The 10844-nt window shown below is 29.0% G+C and overlaps 1 pseudogene; it reads left to right on the forward strand.

The window, feature by feature from the left end:
- The first annotated feature begins 9185 nt into the window (after nt 1-9185).
- On the forward strand, nt 9186-9777 carry LOC111281540 (germin-like protein subfamily 1 member 1; annotated as a pseudogene).
- The last annotated feature ends 1067 nt before the right edge of the window (nt 9778-10844 follow it).

The following is a 10844-nucleotide window of genomic DNA, read 5'->3' on the forward strand; positions in this document are numbered from 1 at the left end:
AATTTAATTCTTACACTAACAACTATTATCAAATGCACCTTTTCATAAAATGGCAATCTTTGTCTGTTTCTTGTTGTACTTGTGGGGAGTCCCAAATAACAAACTCTATCATCAAAGAAAAAAAACCCCAGAGAAAAGGTTGGTAATCAAAAGCGAAGATAATCCACATGTACTAATATTACTTTTTCAAAGATGATTTAACTTTCGAACGTTTTAATGATAAACATGATTACTACTGCTTCAAGTAGAAGAAAACGTTGAAAAAAAATTGTTTTAAATTAGTCTCTTAGATTATCATTTATTTTGTGGTAGGTATAAAATATAAAAATTATTATATTATAATTTATGTTGATATTATTAATGTAATATATATATTTTTTATTTTTATTAAATTTATATAAATTTTTATTAAATTTTAAAACATATTTTTTTGACATCATTTTGGAATTTCATCTATTAGAAAATAGAGTCCAACTCCATATAATTAATTTTAGACCAATCAAAAGTCATATATCTTAGTCTTTTTTATTACATAAAATCTTACCTATTTAATAAAAAGAGTTGGAGGCTATTTTAAGGTGAAAAATAAGATGGCACCACAAATCAAGAAAAGAAAAGTAAAAAAAAAAAAGCCAAAAAAAAAAAAGAAAATGAAAAAGAGAGAGTTTGTTGAACGAAGTCGATCCACAGTTTAATTGAGTTAAAATTTTATCAGTAGGTTTATAATTCAAAGTTTTACATTTTAAACGGTGAAAATCGGATTTAAAGCTCTTTAAGAACAAATCTATGATGTATTTGTTGAGTCACCTATTTGATAAGATTTCTTCAATTATCTCTTTAGTTATTGATTAATTCTAGTTTTAGCCAGAGAAGAACTTTGTATATCTATTATTTGATAGTGAAGTTTTTTTTTTGGTGGTCCGTAATTTTTTTCCTCTACACTGAAAAGTTTTTCATGTAAATCTTGGTGTGCTTTATTTTACTTGTGTTATTGATTGTTGATTGTTGTCTATTATTGTAGATTTATTACAATATATTACTTTTACGTTGTTGTGTTTATTGCTTCAGGCCCAACAAATAGTATTAGAGTAAAGGTTATTTTAAGACATCAATACAAAAGCAGTTTAAAACATAAGTAAATTCTGTTTGAGATCATGGAAGGTGATACAGGTTTTATAATAAAATTATCAATATCAAATTATTCAATTTGGAAGCCTATAATAAAAGATCATTTATACTATAAAAATTTGTATGAGTCGATATTGGATGATTCCACTAAACTAGCAGATATGAAAGATGAAAGCTGAAAAAATTAGGCAGAAAGATGCTGGTTACGATAAAAAAATAGGTTGATATCAGCATGTTCCATTATATAGCGCAAGGATAGATGTTTATACTGTTTGAGGAAAATTAACAGTATTGTATGGGAGAAAAATAGATATGAATAAAGTTATGCTTGTTAAAAAGCTTACAACTTTACAATACATGGATGTACAATTGATTATAGAGCACTTGAATGATTTTTAAGATATATTTAATCAGATGACTACTATGAAGCCTAAGATGGATGATGAAATAAATGCATTATTTCTTTTGAGTTCATTGCAAATAGTTAGAATACTCTAGTTATGACTGTTCTTAATTCAACTCTTGATTACAAGATGAGATTGGAGATGGTAAATGACAATATGCTTAATGAAAAAATAAGGTGAAAAGATTTAGACATTGGGAATCAAGCTCTAATAATAGAGAACATGAGTAACAACATCGACAATGGTCAGAACTTAAAAGGTCGTAGTAAGTCTAAACATAGATCCAAGTCCTGAGATAAAATGAAGTATTTTCATTATGGTGAAGCAGGTCATATAAAATGATACTGTAAATCTTAAAGAAAAAGCGAAAAGATGAGAAAGATAAGAGTTCACATGCTAACAATATTGCAATAGTGAATTTAAATAATAATTCAGTTACTTTAATTTGTACACATAGTGATTGTAATTTTACGGTGATCTAAGTATTGAGTGGATAATTGACATAAGAATGGCATATCATTGTATTCCTAAAAAAGATTTATTTACAACTTATAATACATGAGATTTTGGTTGCACTAAGATGAAAAATATAGGTGTGTGATAGATTGTTAGAATTAGTGATATTGTTATATAAACTAGCACATGCTACATATTAATTTTGAGGGATATCAGACACGTTTTGGATATGAGAATAAACTTGCTTGCTATTAATGTTTTTGATAAAGACGGATATGAGAGTCAACAAAAAAATGAACAGTGGAAGCTTCTCAAAAGATCTATGGTAGTTGCAAAAAAAAAAATTATATTGCATAATATACAAGATATAGATGCAATTGAATAGAAACAAGATAATTATCATTAAGGATAATGTTTCAGCAAGCTTGTCGCATAAGAGACTGGCACATATGAGCAAGAAAGGGTTATAAGTTTTGATATTGAAGTCTCTCATTCCTTTACCCAAAGGTATTCTCTCAATTCATATAATCATTATTTGTTTAGTAAGCATTGTAGAGTTTCTTTTCATAATAGTTCTAAAAAAAAGAAAATAGATTGGAATTGATTTATTCTAAAATATGTGGTCCTATTGAAGTTAAGTTATTAGGTGGTAGTAAGTATTTTATTACTTTTATTGATAATGTTTTACGTAAGACTTGAGTGTATATGTTGAAAAATAAAAGTCAGATATTACAGTATTTTTAAAAACTTCATACTACAGTGGAAAAGATGACAGAGCTACCCTTAAAGTGTGTTTGAATTGATAATGATAGGAAATACATATCCAAAGACTTTGAAGAGTATTGTTCAAAGTATGAGATCAGACATGAGATAACAGAACCTAAAATATCATAGTATAATGGTGTAGTTGAAAAGATAAATTGCATCATGAGGATGGTAAAATTATCAAAGTCATTCTAGGGTGAAGAGTTAACATAGCTTGTTATTTACCTAACAGATCATCATTAGTTCCTTTGGGTTTTGACATTCTAGAAAGAGTGTGGATAAAAAAATATGCTTCATACTCTCACTTAAAAATTTTTGGGTGTAAAGCATTTATGCATGTGCTAAAAAAATAGAAGTCAAAGCTTGACAGTAAAGCCACACAGTATGTGTTTGTAGGATATAGTAATGAGAAATTTGGTTACAGGGTATAAGATTCAGTGAAAATAAAGATAGTCAGAAGTAAAATTGTGATCTTTCATGAAAAAAATCATAACAGATCTCGAGAAAAATAAAAAAATTACACGGGTTATTGTTGAGTGTGATGTTTCAACACTGATGGAGGTTTTATAAGAAAGAGCCACAAGTGATAGAAAATGAGCAAAAAACAAAACTTAGAGACATGAATAAGCTAGCCACAGTTAGTGATGAGCCAGATGTAATCAGTTTTAAGCAAGGGGATCAATTCTTTCTATTTAAATATGTTAAACATAATGAGCAATCCTCTCCACCAGAGAATGTTAAAAAATGAGAGCTATTTTTTACATCAAGTGGTGTAGAGTCTCAATATAAGAGATTTACTAAAGAGCATAGGACATCTATCAAGTATCCAAGTTTAAATTTTATTTTAGTTACTAGAGAAAAAGAGTCAAAAAGCTTCCAAAATGTGTAAGCTATTTTGGATAGAGAGCATTGGTTAAAAGTAATGAAAGAAGAGATAGAGTCATTACAAAAAAATAGTACATATAATCTTATTAAACTTTCGAAAGAAAGGAGGCTATTGAAGAATAAACGGGTGTTCAAGTTGAAAAAAGATGAAGATAAACTAGTAAGGTATAAAGCTCGATTGGTGGTAAAAGGGTTTTCTTAAAAATCAAGCATTGATTTTAATGAGATCTTCTCTTCAGTTGTGAAGATGAGTTTCATTCAAGTGGTACTAGGATTAGCAGCTAGTTTGAATATTGAGCTTGAGTAACTTGACATAAAGACTGCATTCTTGTATGGTGACTTGTAAGAGGACATTTATATAAATTAGCCTGAGTGTTTTTTTTTAAGTGAAAGGGAAAAAACACTTAGTTTGCAAATTGAAGAAAAGCTTCTATGACTTGAAACAAGCTCTACGATAATTGTATAAAAAGTTTGATTATTTTATGATGAGCTACAATTATAAAAGAACTATAACGGATCTTTTTATGTATGTTAAAAAATTTTTTGATGGTAACTTCATTATTCTTTTATTATATGTTGATAATATATTGATTGTAGGATAAGATGTTAATATAGTTTATAAGATGAAAGAACAATTGTCTAAGTCTTTTAACATAAAGAATTTAGGTCCAGCAAAGCATATTCTTAGTATAGACATTATCCGAAATATGAAAGCAAAAAAATTATGGTTGTCACAAAAAAAATATGTTGAATGGGTGTTTAGTAGATTCAACATGCAACATGCTAAATCAATTAGTAGTCCATTTACCAACTATTTTTATCTGAGTAAAAAATCTTATTCGATAACTAAAAAAGAGTAATTAGCTATGTTTAATATTCTTTATTTTTTTACAGTCGGTTCTTTAATGTATCTTATAATTTATACATGATTTGACATTACTTATACAGTTGGTACAGTGAGTAGATTTTTTTCTAATTTGAGAAAGGTTCACTGGAAAGCAATAAAATAGATTTTCAGATATTTAAGAGATATTTCAAAAATGTACTTGAGTTATGAAGTTTTACAACTAGTTTTAAAAACGTTTATTGATGCTGATATGGAAGGTGATATTGATGGTAGAAAATCTACTTCAAAATATTTGTTCATTTTTGTAAAAGAAGCTATATCTTGGCAGTTTAAGTTACAGAAGTGTGTTGTTTTGTCAATTACAGAGATTGAATATATTGTAGCAACCAAAGCAGGTAAAAAAATGCTTTGGATGAAATGTCATATACCATGCTAGAATAAAGCACATTGATTTTAGATATCATTGGATATGTTCGGTGATTGAGGAACAACAAATGCTATTGAAAAAAGTTCATACTGATGATAATGTAATAGATATGTTAGCTAAGACACTTTCTAAGAAGAAGCTTAAGCTTTACAATAACTTAATCGAAATGGGTTCCTTAACCAAGTTAAATTTTAAATAAAACTGCTATGGTGATGAATCTCCCCCTAATTGGGTTGAAAGGGAAGATTATCAGAAAAGTGGGATCTAGTCTTATGTAATTGGTTTTGGACCAATCAAAGGCCATAGGCCTTGGTCTTTCTTTTTACATAGAGCCTTTACTACTTAATAAAAAAAGGTGGGGGTTGTTTTAAGGTGAAAAACAATGTGGCACCACAATCCAAGAAAAGAAAGGACAAAAAAAGCCAAAAAAATAAAGAGAAAAGGGGAAAGAGAGAGCTTGTTGAACGAAAGTCGATCCATAGTCTAATTGAGCTGAAATTTTATCAGCAGATTTATGATTCAAAGTTTCACATTCTGAATGATGAAGATTGGGTTTGAAGCTCTCTAGGAACAAATTCAGGGTATATTTGCTGAATCACCTATTTGGTAAGATTTCTCCAATTATTTCTCTAGTTGTTAATTAGCTCTAGTTTTAGCTAGAGAATAACTTTGTATATCCATTATTTGATAGTGAAATTTTTTTTATGGTCTATGGTTTTTTTCCTTTACATTAAAGGATTTTTCACGTAAATCTTGGTATGTTTTTTTTTCCTTACATTGTTGATTGTTGATTATTGTCTATTATAGTGAGTTTATTATGATATATTGATACTGCATTGTTGTATTTATTGCTTTAGGCCCAACACCATTTACATATCATGTTTAAAATTTTCAAAGATCTATTTTAAAGTACTATGTGAGAGTGGAGATATCAAATGATAATTTGGCTAAAAGGTTAGTTGGATCAATAATGAAGAGTAAACATAAAGGAATTTTGGGCACATCGAGTAGACAAAGGAGGGTGTTAGAAACAAACAAACACATAACACACACTAATAATAAAGCAAGTTCAAAAATAAAAAAGAGCACATAAGTATACTTGGTTTGGTTCAACTTAAAATTGCTTACTTTAAACTTAATTCATCAATAAAAACTTAATTCACTAACAAAATAAATTTTTATAATTAACTATGAGATTTTTAAATGAGAAAGTCACCAGAATCTCTTTATTTAAAACTTAATCCAAAACCTAATTATACATTTTTATTAGTTAACTCATTTAGCTTTTTTTGGTGTTTGACTATTTAAGGGTTATCCAACTAAATTCAAAACATCTTATTTATAAGGGTGAAACCCTTATAATTTTATTAAACTTCTCTTGATTCAAGACAAAAACTCAACCCGTATAAATTCACTCAACTTTTGATGTGAGATTAAGGGATTTGAAATAAACCTTAACAAATTATCGCTTAACTTAAATCTCCAAACACTTTAATAGTATTTACAAAACTGACATGTTTGCCCATTTTCTTTTTTTCATCAAATGAGTCATAACAACTAATCCTCTATTAAGCATTTACAAGTGATTATTAACCCTTTCTTTGCAAAATCACATTACCAATCTTATATGCTTTGCATTAATCATTTCATATGTAGTATGTATACCTATGAGAAGCTAGCTCACCAAGGCAACCAAATTATAGTTATAACTTGATACATACCTCACATAACAAAAAGTCCTCACAACACAATTATGAGATCTAAGGTGGATATTTCTAATGCCTTGAATATATACCTTTTCCAAACCACAATATCACCATACTTTCCATTCTTTTTCAATTTCACAAAGTAACTTCTATTATTGCAAACATGGATAAAAGCAATTGAATCTAAAACTCAAAATTTATCACCCTACAAAGTTTGAGTCTTATCCACCTAAGTCTTTAAAAGGAGATTATAATTAAACAAAACAACAATAATGTCATTTTTTTTTTCATTCAACTTTTTCTTATAATTCGTTCATTTGAAAACATCTATATCCCTTATCAGTTTCTTGCAATGCACTTGATATGTTCTTTTTTACTATAATAATAACACTTTATATCATTGTAATATTTGCTTCTTGACTTAGATCTCCTTTTTAATTCATTAACCTTTTTTGGAGTCCTTTTTTTGACCCTCAATAGCTAGTGCACTTTTTCCAACCAAATGATGAGTTTTCTATTCCAATAAACCTCATTCTCATGCAATAAGACAGTTACATCATCCAACTTTTAAGTAGACCTACCTATCAACAAAGTCTAAACAAGAGGTCATAAGATTTAGGCATAGAAGAAAACAAAATTAAAACTTTCAATTCATATTTTAACTCATCAACATATATAGCTAGCAATTAAAAAACTAGCCCATTAAATTCATTTAGGTGATTATGAAGATTCATACTTTCTTTTATTTTCAGAGAATACGGATTCATTTTCAAACACAATAGCTAGTCAACAATTATGTTGCATAAATGCCTTTAAGTTTTTCCTACAAACCCATTGGAGTACTCTCAATCAACACAATATATTTTATCTTTAGGGCTAGGGACAATCTAATAATACTAACAGCTTTCTTTTGAATTTCATCCAATTACTATCAATCATTCCTACAAGCTTATTATTCTATAATGTATGATAGTCGTATAATTCTCTAATATATGATCTAACCCTCATTACATTAACAAATTTTGAATATTACTTTATCATAGTATAAAATTATTCTTTTCATAAAAAAAGGAATCTCAAATTTAGGTATATTAGACATAATTCCATACATTCACACTGTCTTTATGAAACAATAACTCTTTTATCAAATCATGCTCTTTTGGGTTTATCTTTTCTCACGTCTTAAATCTCGTTTTGATATTACTTGTTCAAAACAAACACACACAACACTCACACACATTAACAATAGAGCAAACTTAAAAATAAAATAAAAATACATAAATATACTTGGTTCGACCTAATTCAAAGTTACTTATTCTAAATTCAATCCATTAACAAAATAAATATTTACATCTATAAGACTTTTGAAATGAAAAAAATCACCAAAATTTCTTTAGTTAAAATTTAACATAAAGTTCAATTATGTTTTTTTAATAACCCATTCACTTAGTTATTTTTTTAACATCTATTTGAAGATATCTAACTAAAGCCTAAAAATGTTATTTATACATATAAAACTTTTTATAATTTTAGTAAACTTTTCACATAAATCCAGAATAAACTATCAATTTTTATAATTTTATTCAATTTTCTATGGGAATTTGGAGATTCAAGGCAAACATGATAGATGTAACAACAAATCTCAACAAAATTTGAATAATAGCACTACATATACTAATAAAAAAATTTTCAGTCAAAATATCATAGAAATAGCTATAAGAAAAGAGTTGAAAAACAAGAGTTGATGGGTAAGGCAGGGCTCACATTGGAAAGTAGTGAAGTAAAGGCTAAAAAGACAGAAGGGAGTGCTTGTGAGAATCCCACAGGCTGACAAGGACAGTTGTGGTTGTGGAATGTGGACCCTTTGATTCATGTTGTTAAACTAAAAAATGTGTGCCATTGCCAATCTGCCACGTTATTGACAATTGACAAACAATGGCACAAAATCAGAACAGTTCCAATCTTCCATTTATCTTACTCTGCTATTTCTCATCACAAAAATGATTTCAAAATCCTTTGGTTCCTAATGATTTTCTATTTCTGTTTTTTCCAAACTTGATTGCAAAAAGAAAAATGGTAAATTAACTTGCCCAAACACAGTTTGCATGTTCCTTTTATAGGATTTTTCTCAATACTGAACACTTTCATAACACCCTGCTTCTGGTCAAGGTATTAAAATGTTGTTAACAAGAACAAAAAAAAAAAAAAAAAATTGGTTCTGTAAAATGAGAAAGAAAATATAGAAATCTTTCTTATCTTTTAATAAGGAAAGTTAAGACAGTAGTCTTTATAATAATAAGTTAATAACAGAGTTTCAAACATACGTACTATTAAGTGCCAGAGAAAAATATGCCTTATGGAGTGAAAAACGCAAATTATGGAAAGTCAAATTGTGAGTTATGATCTTAAAGTCTTTCAGAGGCTTTGCTATACGTTTTTTTGGTTGTAACCTGTAAGCCTGCAGTACTAGTTGAATCCTCACCGTCTGAAATCCGCTATATATAACTTCTGTTTGATTATTGAAATTCACATCTCAAATAAAATCCAGCCTTTATAACAAGGCCAGCATGAACTTCAGTTCGGGCTTTCTTCAACTATCCCTAGGCCTAACTCTTCTACTGGGCCTCCCTAAACTAAACCCTGACCCACTTCAAGATTACTGCTTTGCAGTCATAAAATCCCCTTTAATGCTCATTAGTGTACCCTGTCTCAGCCCAAGTTTAGCTCTTTCCTCTCATTTCACCACTTCACTTCTAGCCGAACCTGGTGACACCAAGGCTAATCAATTCGGCTTCAGTGTCACACTCACCACCCTTGCAAATTCGATAGGAATTAACATCATGCGGCCTACCGACATAACCTCTAACGGGCTTGTTCCACCCCACTGTTAGCATTTGTCTTTAGGGTGTTCTTCTTGTGGGCCTTGTGTATACCTCTGACCGCCTCTTTACTCAGCTGGCTCCTTCGTTTTCCCAAGAGGACTGAGGACTAATCAATTTTCTCCACAATATGGACTCAAGGAACCGCTGTACTGTATCTGGGCTCAGCAGCCCAAACCTAGGTGCAAATCCATCAATTCCTGACGTAATTTTGGAAAAAATGCATTTCAAATCAACAGCAAAGGATGTTACCAAGGTACGCAAGAACCTTGGCTCCTGATTTAATTGATTTTTTTTTTGAAATGGGATTATTATAGATTTTTATTTTTTATTATTTATTCTTCTCTTCGCAAATGGTGTGGGAAAAATGGTAGTTCAAGTCCTCTTTCACAAAAAATAGACCTATCAACGGTCATATAATTGTTTATTTAAATTATTAAAAAAAACAACAATCAAGCCGGTGTTATTATTTGTTTATTTGGGTTGCTTGCGAATGGAGTGAACTAGATATTTGAATTTAATTAAATAATTTAAAATACAAATTAATGATATGATATCAAAGTGATATTGGTTAAAATTTTAGTAAAAATTATATATAAATTTAATAAAAATAAAAATATTTTTAAATAAATTATTATACATAATTTTTTATGTAAAACATAATATAAATACGAATTATTAATATTTTATATAATATGAATATATAAATGATCAAATTTAAAGTAAATTAAAATTAAAAAAAAATTCAATAAAGCAACTTTTTATTGTTTATTATCAAGATCAAAATAAAGAGATTATAGGAATTTAGACATTTACCGGTTGCCATTTCTTATCGATGTATAAAATTTTCAAAAGAAGCAAGAGGAAAACTCAATCATCATCTACAGATCTAATTCCCTGGATTGTCTCAATTTTTAAATAGTTTATTTGATTACTTACCCACCCTTTTTGTCTTCCATGTGAAAATGAAGTGTGAACTGTGAACTGTGAAGCATGTGACAATATGGGAATTAACAATTGGAAAAATTAATGAACATAATCACAATTAGGCGTTGTTGGAAAATGTTATTGTCAACGCCGAAGGCCAAAAGCAGTTGTAAATTTCTCAGGAACTCCAATTTTTCACAGGTAAAATGCGTTGAGTGGAGGAACTCACTTGGGACTCTACGTATCGGCTTCTGTTTCTGTTTACCAAATTAGGGATTGTTAAAAGTAATACAAATCAGACTTGAACTAAATTATCCACGTGTAAATTTCTTGGAAGAAAGAAAGAAGCAGAAAGAAATAGGCTGAGTGGGTCACGGAGTGGTAGAAATTTCTTACAAAAGAGTGCGTGCTTGAGGCCTT

The sequence above is a fragment of the Durio zibethinus genome, chromosome 5, assembly GCF_047325235.1.
Source record: "Durio zibethinus cultivar Kanyao isolate XHJ-2024 chromosome 5, ASM4732523v1, whole genome shotgun sequence".
In the NCBI taxonomy this organism is placed as follows: Eukaryota; Viridiplantae; Streptophyta; class Magnoliopsida; order Malvales; family Malvaceae; genus Durio; species Durio zibethinus.